Here is a 12,827-nt window from a genome sequence, read left to right on the forward strand (position 1 = left end):
CGTGAGATGAATAGAGAGCCTACATCTTGGGAGCAAATCTTTACCCCTCACACATCAAATAGAGCACTAAATTCTAGGGAATATAAAGAACACAAAAAGCTAAGCACCAAGGATAAATGGGCCAAGGAGCTGAAGAGACACTTCTCAGAAGATGATATACAATCAATCAACAAATATATGAAAAAATGTTCATCATTGCTAGTAATTAGAGAAATGCAAATCAAAACCATTCTAAAATTTCATCTCACTCCAGTTGGAATGGCAGCTATTATGAGTACAAACAAAAATAAGTGTTGGCGAGGATGTGGGGAAAAAAGTACACTCACGCACTGCTGGTGGGATTGAAAATTGGTGCAGCCAATATGGAAAGCAGTATGGAGATTTCTTGGAAAATTGGGAATGGAAACACCATTTGACCCAGCTATCCCTCTTTGGTCTATACACAAAGGACTTAAAAATAAAATACTACAGGGACAAACCCACAACAATGTTTATAGCAGCACAATTCACAACAGCTAAACTTTGGAACAAATCTAGATGCCCTTCAATAAATGAATGGATAAAAAATGTGGCATATATACACAATGGAATAGTACTCTGCAATAAAAGAGAATAAAATCATGGCATTTGCAGGTAAATGGATGGAGTTAGAGAAGATAATGCTAAGTGAAGATAGCCAATCCCCCAAAAAAAAACAGATGCCGAATATTTTCTGTGATACAAGGAGGCTGATTTATAGTGGGGTATGGAAGGGGAGCATGGGAGGAATAGACAAACTTTAGATAGGGCAGAGGGGTTGGAGGGGAAGGGATGGAGCATGGGGTTAGAAATGATGGTGGAAAGTGATGGTCATTATTATCCAAAGTACAGGTATGAAGACACGAATTGGTATGAATATACTATGTATATAACCAGAGATATGAAAAATTGTGCTCTATATGTGTAATATGAATTATAATGCATTCTGTCATCATATATAAATAAATAATTTAGAAAAAGATACTTTTAATTACTGATTTCATTGCTTAACTCTTTTTTCCATATTCATGAATTGTGTTTAATAAATTAAACTACATATATTTGGGGAATACATATGATGTTTTCACAAAAAATAACTACCATTTGATGTAGCAATTACTGTGTACACAGCCAAAGAAAATAAAATCTGTCATCAAGTTGATTTTAAATAATTCTTCTAATCAAACAGGATGATCTTTAATGTGCTATCTTCAAACCAACTGAATCTTTCTTTTGCCAAGAAAAACTGCAGTTGATATTCTCCAAAGTCTATTTAATTTTAGGTATTTAATATTTGAACTATAAAATTTCTATTTGTACCTTTAAAATAATGTCTCCCTCTTTCTTAATATCCTTCTAGTTTCTGACAGGACCAGAGGAGCACTCCTTCAATTTTACAGTTTGTAATGCTGCCTATTTTAGACTCTCTAAATAAGGACAATTAGTTCTTTAAATTAAATTTCTTATAATTTCATCTTTTGTGTAGCTTGCAAATATAACTAATATTACTAAAATAATACAGCTAGAAGGGCCCATTTTTAAGCTCCCAATGAAAATATAACAAATTTTATTGAAATTAAAAAATTAAAGACCCCATCTCAAAATAGCCAATGAATTAATGTTGCACTTTAATGAAAGCTAACAATGCAAAATGTGGCAGATATAATGACATAATATCCAGTTCTTTCAGAAGAGAAAACAGATTAGTAAATATAGTTTTATTAGAGATAGAGCATTAGCTTTAACAGATTTGGTATTTCGTGGGAAAAAATTATAAAAACACTAAAATAAAGATGTTTTTGAGCTGTATTTTGGGTAGAAAATCAGAAAAAAATATGTTCTATGGGCAAAAGTGGAGAAATTTTTTGGAAATAAAAGGAATGATAATTAAAAAATATTAATAAAGAGCTATATATGATAGATATAATTTGTGTATATTTAATTGTAAGGGAGAAAAAAACTATAAGGATGAATACATATAAAATACTCTAAGAAGTGATTTTTAAATGTCAGGATAGAGAGAGATGACCAAAGCACACTGCAACTTTGAACCAATCACTCTGTCTATAGGATACTTTTACAATTCCAGCTATATCCTTCACAGCAGTAGATCTTCAATCATAAATACAGGAAAATCCACATTCTTCAAAGGCATTAATTGCAGTTTGGGGTGACACCTGGGGTCAGCACAACTGTAAAGAAAAGAAAGATCTGACACTGGGACCACCAAAATCCAAGCTTGCTACAGTACCCTCTGTTAAAGTCCATCCTCTCAAAGGGCCAATAATACATTCACTGATGCTGCCAAAGGTGTTGTGTCAGTGCAAAACTCATAAGATATAGAATAAGTCTTTCAGATTTATGTGATTGTGGAATAATTATTGCTGGTACCACAAGTCATAGTGTCATTTTTGCTTATCCTACAGAATCTAGGATTAGTCACTCTGCAGTCCACAGCCCTAAAAATATGGCTGCTAGTGCCCCAAATATCCTTATTATCCGTGCTCTCACCATGAGACCTGAATCATGTCCACTCTGGTTCCTGTAGTTTCAGCTCCATGGATCCCAGTACCCCAAGTCTCGGTGCTACCCACACTTGCCCCATGGCACCTAGAAATGATACACTAAGAATTAAAAAGCTTTGGGACCACATCTTCCAGTTCTACAAATCCTGACATGACCTGCAGTTGCCCCATGGGAACTGGGGAAGGTTTCCTTTGTGATCCATAGACTCAGGACCAAGACTGTCATTGCCATAGACCCAACATCCTTAATCTTATGAGAGCTGGGGAAGAACATTTTCAAGTTTTGTGGAACTAGGTCCTTGGCTATTAGCAAAATAATCCCCAATATCACAATGTTTGCCCCATATGACTGGAGGAGTTCTCTGCACCTCACAGCACCAGGACTTTGGCTGCCATTACATGACCCAGTGTCATTGGTGCTTGACTCTACAGAGCATGAGAAAATGTACCCTTGTAATCATATGTACACTGAAAAGTGACATCAATACCTTCACAAACTTATTCACTATAGACTAATGAGGCACTTAAAGACATTGCTGACATTGGTTACAAGTGAAGAAATCACAGACCTACACTTATTTGCTTACCTAGAAGTAAAGCCAAAGTACCTACTCAACAGACACACTACATTCCATTCAAATGGAAAACTCTTCTCCTACAAAAGCTACCCTTTGGGCTGGGGATGTAGCTCAGTTGGTAGAGCATTTGCCTTGTATGCACAAGGCCCTGGGTTCAATCCCCAGCACCACCAAAAAAAAAAAAAGAGAAAATAAAAGCTAGTCTATAAAATTGAAAGAGTTGACTATTAAATAAGATACACAGACATCAACATAGGAATAGAAGAAATAAAGAAAGCAAGCATCACAAACATAAAATAACAAAACAAGCCTTCAGAAATAGATCCCAATTAGAAGAAAATCTACATAATACCTGCTTCTAATGAAACTCAGTGACACATAAGACAATACAGGTAGAAAATACAATTAATAAAATTCATAAAATAAATGAGAAATACAAAAAAAGAGAGAAATCATTTGCCAAAGTCTGGCTGGGCACAAATCACGAGCCACTGAAGCAGGAACAAACTTTATTTTTTTTTTTTACTGCAAGAAAAAACCTCACACACGCTCCTGGGGAATCCTCCCGAAAAGCCACGAGCCTCCTGCAGGAACCCCCAGCCAGAAATATCTCCCCCAGGAAATCCCTCCTCCTGCACTTCGCCAACCAATGGGAACTCCCGGGGAATCCCCGTGAGAACTAAAAATAGCGCGAGAACTCAAAAATAGCGCTAGAACTCAAAAGTAGCCACAGAGGCGGGTATTAACGCCTTGCCTGTCAATCAATACTGTTGGCAAAATGCCAGGGGCCATACAGACTCGCCTGTGGCTCTCAACATCTCCCCCCTTCTGTTTAATTAAACAACAAGTAATGTGGCTTAGGGACTGTGCCTGTTAGGTAGTCCAATTCAACATATGGTCCTTACCCGTCATCGGATGAACTGACCTCTAGGCGTCAGCCTCCTGTCTTAGGTTGGTACCACTGCAATCGGATCATACCCGTCACTGACTACCAGTCCAGCATACAGCCATACTTGTGGATAGGACTTTGCACCAGTGGGGGGGGTGAGGTTCTTTGACTCACCTCTGTTGGCCCCCAAATTTGTCCTTGGTGCCAGTGGGGGGGTGAGGTTCTTTGCCTCACCTCTGTTGGCCCCCAAATTTTAGACCATCACTAGTAGAAGGGAGGAGGATGAAAAATGCCATGACACCAAGCCACTTGAGGGCTCCTTTGAAAAATTGTACCACTGCTGACACCATCAGCAAAGATGCCAGCATTACCACAATTCGCTGCACCAACAGATAGTTCACAATGCATACAAGTGATACATAGTCCAGGCAAGTTCTGCAAGCAGTTCAAAGTAGAGGAATCTGTCAATATGTCCATTTCCTCCCAAAGTAAATCTACTCCTTGATTGAGCATTACTTGTTGAGTTATTATTCACTGATGCATTAGTTTATACAGTTTGTTGTGATAGCTACCGAAGAAGCTGTAGTTTGGTTTTATCTTTGTCTTCACCGGCACTGGGATGAAGATAGGAATTCTGGCAATGATGCTAGGAAAAAAATTATGTAACATTCCAACAGGCATTAAGAAAACAATTTTTTGAACAATTTACATTATCCTGAACAGAATTATTAAATATAATGAGAAGGAAAGGTGAAAGAAAACAAACAGATCTGTTAACCTCCTTATTTGTTCACATATTAAAACAATTTTCAACAGCTGTTTACCCAATCTAAATTAAACCATTAAAATCACGTGAATAAAAAAAATTCGGATCCATTTATTCATGAGCGCTCCTCATATAAGATATATGGACATACACACATACAGACGTACAACACAAAACAGAAGTGTGCGCACATAACATACAACATATAAGACAATAGTAAAGGCCTTGTAGCTTTACCTAGGTGAAATCTCCATTGCAATGTATAAAAACTCCACAGTCAAAAAATAAAACTGATCAGAAAAACATAAACCTCGGTCTGTATGAGCTCAAAAATAAAATAGAACTTTATGATGTGGGAAAAGGCAATAATAAAATAAATATTGAAAAAAGCATCCTGGTTAATCACTGTCGCAGATGCAAGAATAGCCACACTGGAGCTCTGGATATCAGCTGTTATGGATTTGAGTCAAATCACCTTTTTTTGTTTTCGTTTTTGTTTTGGTCCATAGAATTCACTTTGGTTAGTTTCTCTGGAATCCAAATCGGCTGTTCTCCCTGTTGAAACACACAAACAGAACCCCGACTCCAGATAATCACTGGGTCAGGACCTTAGTTAATCTCTCTGGAATCCAAATCGGCTGCTGTTCTCCCTGTGGAAATACACAAACAGACCCCCGATTCCAGACAATCACTGGGTCAGGACCTTTCCATTGTCCTGTTAGAATATCCTTCCAAAGTACCTTAGGCTTATGTACATTTTTTGGACACATATGCCTTTCCGCAGGACTAAGCCCTGATGAATCCAAATTTAAAAAGTTTAGAGTAAAAAGGGTTATTTTAAGTTTATCTTTGGGGGATATATACCCCTTTCCAATTCCCTCTTTTTGCTTTAATAAGTACATTTTAATAGTTTGATGAGCTCTTTCAAATATGCCTTGTCCCTGAGGATTGTATGGGATTCCTGTTATATGAGTAATGCCAAATGATGAGCAAAATTGTTTAAAAGAGGTAGAAGTATAACCAGGACCATTATCTGTTTTTAACTGTTTTGGAATGCCCACAGTGGCAAAATTTTGTAAGCAATGAGCTATAACATCTTTAGCCCATCAAGAATCCGGAAGAAGTATCAACTGTAACATGTAAATATTTTAATTTTCCAAATTCTGGCAAGTGTGTGACATCCATCTGCCAAATATGGTTAGGTATCAGTCCTCTAGGATTGACTCCAAGATTAACTTGTGGTAAAAAGGTCACACAATTTTGACATTGTTTTATTATTTGTCTAGCTTGTTCCTTAGTTATTTTAAAACGCTTTTGTAAAGTATTAGCATTGACATGGAACCTTTTATGAAAATGTGTAGCTTCTTCTAGTGTAGAGAAAATATGTATGTCATGTGTAGTTTTATCTGCTAAATCATTGCCCAAACTAAGGGCTCCAGGCAATCCTGTATGTGCTCTGATATATCCTATAAAGAATGAATCTTTTCTGTCCCAGATTAGACTTTGTATAGCAGAAAACAAAGAGAAAGCAGTAGAGGAAGGGGAAATCCTACCAGCATCTTCAATGGATACTATAGCATTAACTATATACCGATTATCAGAAAATAAATTAAATACAGAATCTTTAAACATCACAAAAGCTTGTAGAACTGCATTAAGCTCTACCTTTTGAGCTGATTGTTTGGGTACTAAAAATGTAAAAGTTTGATCAGGGGTAACTACTGCTGCTGTACCATTATTTGACCCATCAGTGAATATATTTGGAGCATTCGTGATAGGGGTTTTTCTTGTCATTTTTGGAAAAACTACAGGATGCTTAGACCAAAAAGACAACAAAGGATTAGATGGTAAGTGATTATCAAATGAAACATTAGATTTACACATGATTATTGCCCAAGTATTTAACTCATTAGCTAACTCATCAATTTGATCCATAGTATATGGAGTGATAATTTTATTGGGAGAAATTCCAAACACTCCCTTTGCTGCTTTTATTCCTTTGAGTATTAATTGTCCTACAGCCTCAGGATACCTAGTAAGAATAGTGTTAGGAGAATAAGATAAATGTATCCATAATAATGGACCTTCTTGCCAAAATACTCCTGTAGGAATATTTTTTTGTTGGTATTACAATAAATAATAAAGGCAAACTTATATCAATTCTATCCAAATGCATATTTTCCATATATGTTTCAATAATTTTTAATGCCTTTCTTGCTTCAGGAGTTAATATGTGGGGTGAATTTGGATCTGATGGACCTTTTAGGTTATCAAATAAAGGTCCCAACTCTCCTGTTGGTATGCCTAGATAAGGCCTTATCCAATTTATGTCTCCTAATAACTTTTGAAAGTCCTTAAGTGATCTGAGTTGATCTACTCGTATTTGAATTTTTGGTGGACGGACCATGGTTGAGGATAATAGAACTCCTAAATAATTAATTGGAAAATTTAATTGTACTTTATCTATTGCTATCTCTAGATTATAATTTTTTAACAAATTTGTAAGTGTGGCATAACATTCCAACAATGTGTTTTTATCTTTGTGTGCTAACAATACATCATCCATATAGTGAAATATTTGTTGTTCAGGATTTTGATTTCTAAGTGGCTGGATTGCTTTATTAACATAAATTTGACACATAGTTGGGCTGTTAGCCATCCCTTGAGGGAGCACTTTCCATTCATATCTCTGATCAGGACCTTCATGATTCAGTGCAGGGATAGTAAATGCAAAATGTGGACTATCCTCAGGATGAATTGGAATTGAAAAGAAACAATCTTTAATATCTATAGCTAAAACATACCAGGTTTTTGGTAAAGCAGACAATTGGGGAATCCCTGATTGAGCGGGTCCCATAATAACCATCTCATTATTAATGGCTCTTAAATCTTGTAATAATCTCCATTTACCAGATTTCTTTTTAATGACAAAAATGGGAGTATTATAGGGAGATACAGAAAGTTGTATATGTCCCTCCGCTAATTGTTGTTTGACCAGGTCATGGGCTGCTTGTATCTTTTCTTTAGTCAGGGGCCACTGAGAAACCCATACCGGTCTATATGATTTCCAAGTGATTTTTATTGCCTCAGTGACCCCTTCTGAAAACCCAGTCCATGTCTATTTATTCTTTGATCTATTTGTATTGGTGCTGCTATACCTTGTTCTTGTTTTTCTAATCCTTTTCCTTTCCTAAAACCTTGTCTATCCATAATAGTGGGTGCATTTTGATTGATATTATTTGTTAATGTCAAACCTAATTGATCTAAGACATTTCGTCCCCATAAATTTAAGGGAAGATGATCCAATACATATGACTGTATAGTTCCTTCACATCCTTCAGGATCCTTCCAATCTAAGACCATTGCACTTCTATGGGGATTAGTTGCCACTCCTAGGCCTCAAAGAGTTTGAGTGGCTTGTTGTAATGGCCAATGTTTTGGCCATTCTTGATGAGATATGATGCTAAGGTCTGCACCTGTATCCAGTAGCCCATTAAATTCATGTCCTTGAATATTTAGTTTTAGCATTGGGCGAGAATCTAAATTCAAAGACAGCATAGCCCAATCTACACCTGTGGAGCCTAAACCCCTGGAACCTCTTTCCATAGTACTACTGGAAAATTTATCATGTAGGCTGGATATTATTAATAACTGTGCTATTCTATCTCCTGGTAAAATTACTTATACACCCTTTGGAGAACTAGCTATAATTTTTATTTCACCTTCATATTCGGAATAATTACCCCGGGACTTATCATAAGTCCTTTTAGCGTAGAAGAACTGCGTCCTAACAATAAGCCTACTGTTCCTTGGGGAAGAGGTCCTTTTACTCCTGTGGGAATGATTTGAACTCCCATCTCTGGAGTTAGTACTGCTCTGGCGGAGGCGCAGATGTCCAACCCTGCGCTCCCTCTGGTTCGTCTGATGAGAGATCTGATGGATAATGTGTCCTGGGTACTACCCTGATGGTGTTGCTGGGTTCCTCCATGGTGTTTCTGGGTTCCTCCAGTGCCCCGTACATTTGTGGTCATGGGCCCCGGAGCATTGGGCCCCCCTGTCCGTTTTTTGGCAATGGAGCCTGATGCCTTTCTCCACGATATCGTGGGTAATCACCTGGTCCTTGTCCATTTTTCGATAATGGAGTACCCTCTATGGTGGTTTGAGAACGGCATTCATTAGCCCAGTGTTTCCCTCTACGGCATCGTGGGCAAATATCCGGTGTTCTATTCCTTTGATACCTTACTTTGTTAAACCTTCCTCCTATGGGGCAACTCCTTTTAAAATGTCCTGTTTGTTCACAATTGTAGCATGTTTTTGGCCTGGCATCTAAAGCCTGTTGTACTGCTGCCAAGACTTGTCCTTGTTCATTAATGTCTCTACATAATTTAATATATGTGTTTAAATCTTCATGTCTCCATGGTCTAATGACCTCTCTGCAGCAACGATTTGCTTGGTCATAAGCCAGTTGTTTTATAAATGGCATTGCTTGTTCTGTATCCCCAAAAATTCTGGAAGCTGCTTGAATAAGCCTATCTACAAATTCAGCATAAGGTTCATTAGTTCCTTGTATTACCTTAGATAATTGACCTTGTAAATCTCCATGCCCCTGTAAAGTTTTCCATGCCCTAACTGCATCTACAGCAATTTGTGCATATACGCCAGGATCATATTCAATTTGTTGCTGTTGACCCTCATAAGGTCCTTTTCCTAACAACATATCTAGATTTCTTTGAGGGTAACCAGCTGCTGCATTTCGCCTAGCTGTCTCCCTGCAAAATTCCTCATTGGCAACCTTCCATAACAAATATTGTCCTCCATTTAGCACAGATCTACACATGCTAGCCCAATCTGCTGGAGTCATGTCCAAGTTAGTAATGGATTCGACCATGCTTACAGTGAAGGGTGCATGAGGACCATAGGTTGTTATAGCCTCCTTTAACTGCTTCACTGTTTTGAACTCTAACGCATGGTGAATTTGCTGCCCTCCTGCCTGCTCAAGTACAGGGCATGCTAATCTTTGAGGTCCTGTCTCAGGATCCCATCTATCAACTACGGGGGTTGAGGGGGTTGAGGGCCACTCAGCTATCTCCATAGGTGGAGCTGTTGGCTGAATTACGCCCTCTGGTGATAGATCGGTGTTAGTAGCAGCCTCCTGTTGTTGCTTCCCCCCTGATAGCTGTTTCTCCTCTAAGCTTTCTTCCTTTAAATTTTTTTCCTCTGTCTGACTAGCTTGAGAGACCTTCTCTTTTGCTTGATCTAAATTGTCTTTCTCCATGGTTTGAACTTCTAACAATTTATTTAACACTCTTTCAGTTTGTTTTTTACTAATTTCTAATCTGTTACAAAGATAATGCAACCCAAAAAGATAACACAAAACAAAACCGAAACAGAATGAAACAAAAATGGAACAAAAAATCGTTGTATCAATTTGCCTATTTTCTGGACATGTGCATTTGTGGTCTATTTCTATCTCTTCCTCAGGAGCAAACAACTTCAAACCTTGAGCCAACCATTTTTCCCAGTCTGCCTGAGAAAATTCTAGGGATAGGCAGCTTGAAACAAAACCAAAACAAATCAAAGCAAGAACATATTGTTTTTTAAAATGGTCACCCATTTTTTTGCCTTCCCTTAAGGGTAAGCAATTTCACTTACCCCAAAGCTTCAGACGTTCCCCGTGCGGGCCGCCAAATGCCACAGTCTGGCTGGGCACAAATCACGAGCCACTGAAGCAAGAACAAACTTTATTTTTTTTTTACTGCAAGAAAAAACTTCACACACGCTCCTGGGGAATCCTCCCGAAAAGCCACGAGCCTCCTGCAGGAACCCCCAGCCGGAAATATCTCCCCCGGGAAATCCCTCCTCCTGCACTTTGCCAACCAATGGGAACTCCCGGGGAATCCCTGTGAGAACTAAAAATAGCGCTAGAACTCAAAAGTAGCGGCAGAGGCGGGTATTAACGCCTTGCCTCTCAATCAATACTGTTGGCATAATGCCAGGGGCCATACAGACTCGCCTGTGGCTCTCAGCAATCATTAAATGAATTAACAACAAATGTGGAGTTGACAATTAAAATTAATTAAATTAAAAAGACCTTTGAAAGCTTCTATCCTGAACTAGACCAAACAGAATAAGAATTTTGAATGTGAAGAGAGGTCTTTTGAAATAAACCACTGAGACCAGAAGAAGAAAAAAGAAAAAATGAATGGAAAACAACAAAGAATACCTATGAGACATTCTTAAGTATAAATATTTACATTAGGGAGTTTCTAGAAGAAAAGAGAAAAAGGAATTGGGAACCTACTAAATGCAATAATCACAGAAAACTTTTCATACCTTATAGGAAATGTACCTCCATACCCAGAAAACTCAAAAGACACCAACTAGACTCAACTGAAGGAGGCCTTCTTCAAAGCATATGATAGTCAAACTGAAAAGTTCAAGAGAGAATTATAAAAAGAGCCAGGGGGGGGGAATGTTAAATATGTAAGAATTGCCACTAGACTAATAGTACATTTCTCATTATAAACCTAACAGATTAGAAGAGAAAATGAAAATATGCTTAAAATTATGAAAGAAAAAACAAATCTGCCAACCAAAAATATTATATCCTTCTGTTATGGGCCAAACTGTATGGGCAGTGACCAAACAGACTCCATTTTGTCCTGAGAGTCTATATCATGTAAAAAATGCTTCTGCCATGGGAAAGCCCTGCCTCTGTACCCTAGCATAGCATACTTGGTAAAACAAAATGGCAATTCTTATACAATGTCAAATTGTATTCTCTCTTTGGTTCCAATTTTTATTGGGCAATGTACCCTGTCAGAGATTGACTGTCTAAACATTAGTAAACTTTCTCTAATTTGTACTCAACTAGGATCATTTTGATCAACTTTCCTTCTGCCTGCTTGCTGCTATGCAACCTGGAAAGTCCCCATGGGAAATACAAATGTAACTATTGCATTGTTTCCCTGTTTGATTCAGTTTCTGTACCCTTGCTTGCTTGTAGCTACATCAACCTGGATGTTTATTTTGCTGTTGTTGTTTGTTTGGTTTGTTTGTTTGTTTGTTGTTTTTGTTTTTGTTTTGTTTTGGTTTTCCTTTAAATACCCTAAAATGTTGAAGCTCAATGCTTTTTCCTGCAGATAACTTGGTCCTGTAGAAAGCAGTCCTAGCCAGTGGTACAATAAAGAATCTTCAATTTGAACAAAACTGGGACTTGGTGTGTTTTCTGAGCGACTTGCCCCACAACACTTGCAAGCTGTAATTCAGAAACAAAGGATAAATAGTAATTCTTCAAAAAGCAAAACTTAAGGGAATCCTTCACCACCAAGAAATGACTACAATAGAAACAAAAGGATAATTACTACTATCATAAAAACATGCAAATGAACAAAATATACTATTGGAATACATTTTCAAAAGAGAAAGAAAATATGAATTTTTCATGTCATACAGCTACAAAACCACTTAGATAAATAATGAGAGTTAGAAAGAAAGGAGGAATATACAAAACAATCAGAAAGCAATTAACAAAAGTAACAGGAATAAGTTTATACCTATCAACAATAATCTATAATGAAAATGTACTCAATTGCCAAATCAAAACATATACACTAACTAAATGAGTAGACAAAAACAAAAAAGAAGACCTGAGTTAGAATGTAGCTTAGTGGTAGAGTGCTTGCCTAGCATGCATAATGTCCTGGGTTAAATCCAAACACCATTACCACCACTACAGTAAAGCAAGGATATACTGCTCACAAAATAATGTACTATACTGATATAGATGAACAGACTGAAAGTGAAGGGTTGGAAAAACTATACCACTCAGGGGCTGGAGTTGGAGCTCACTAGTTAAGTACTTTCCTCAATTTATGAGGCCTGTAGGTTAGATACCCAGAACGACAACAACAATAATAACAAAAATATAACAAAACTCAAAACCCACAAATGATGGAAATAAAAAGCAAGGAAGAATAACTATATTTGTACTAGATAAAAGAGGCTTTAACTCAAGTATCAACAAATGTAAAAAAGATGCAAAAAAGGTG

The 12,827-nt window shown here is 37.4% G+C and overlaps 1 non-coding gene across 1 annotated transcript; it reads left to right on the top strand.

Moving 5' to 3' along the window:
• The first annotated feature begins 3,221 nt into the window (after nucleotides 1–3,221).
• Nucleotides 3,222–3,294, top strand: Trnat-ugu (transfer RNA threonine (anticodon UGU)). The gene has a single exon. It is a non-coding gene; the product is annotated as a tRNA-Thr (tRNA).
• The last annotated feature ends 9,533 nt before the right edge of the window (nucleotides 3,295–12,827 follow it).

The sequence above is a fragment of the Urocitellus parryii genome, chromosome X (genome assembly GCF_045843805.1).
Source record: "Urocitellus parryii isolate mUroPar1 chromosome X, mUroPar1.hap1, whole genome shotgun sequence".
NCBI lineage: Eukaryota > Metazoa > Chordata > Mammalia > Rodentia > Sciuridae > Urocitellus > Urocitellus parryii.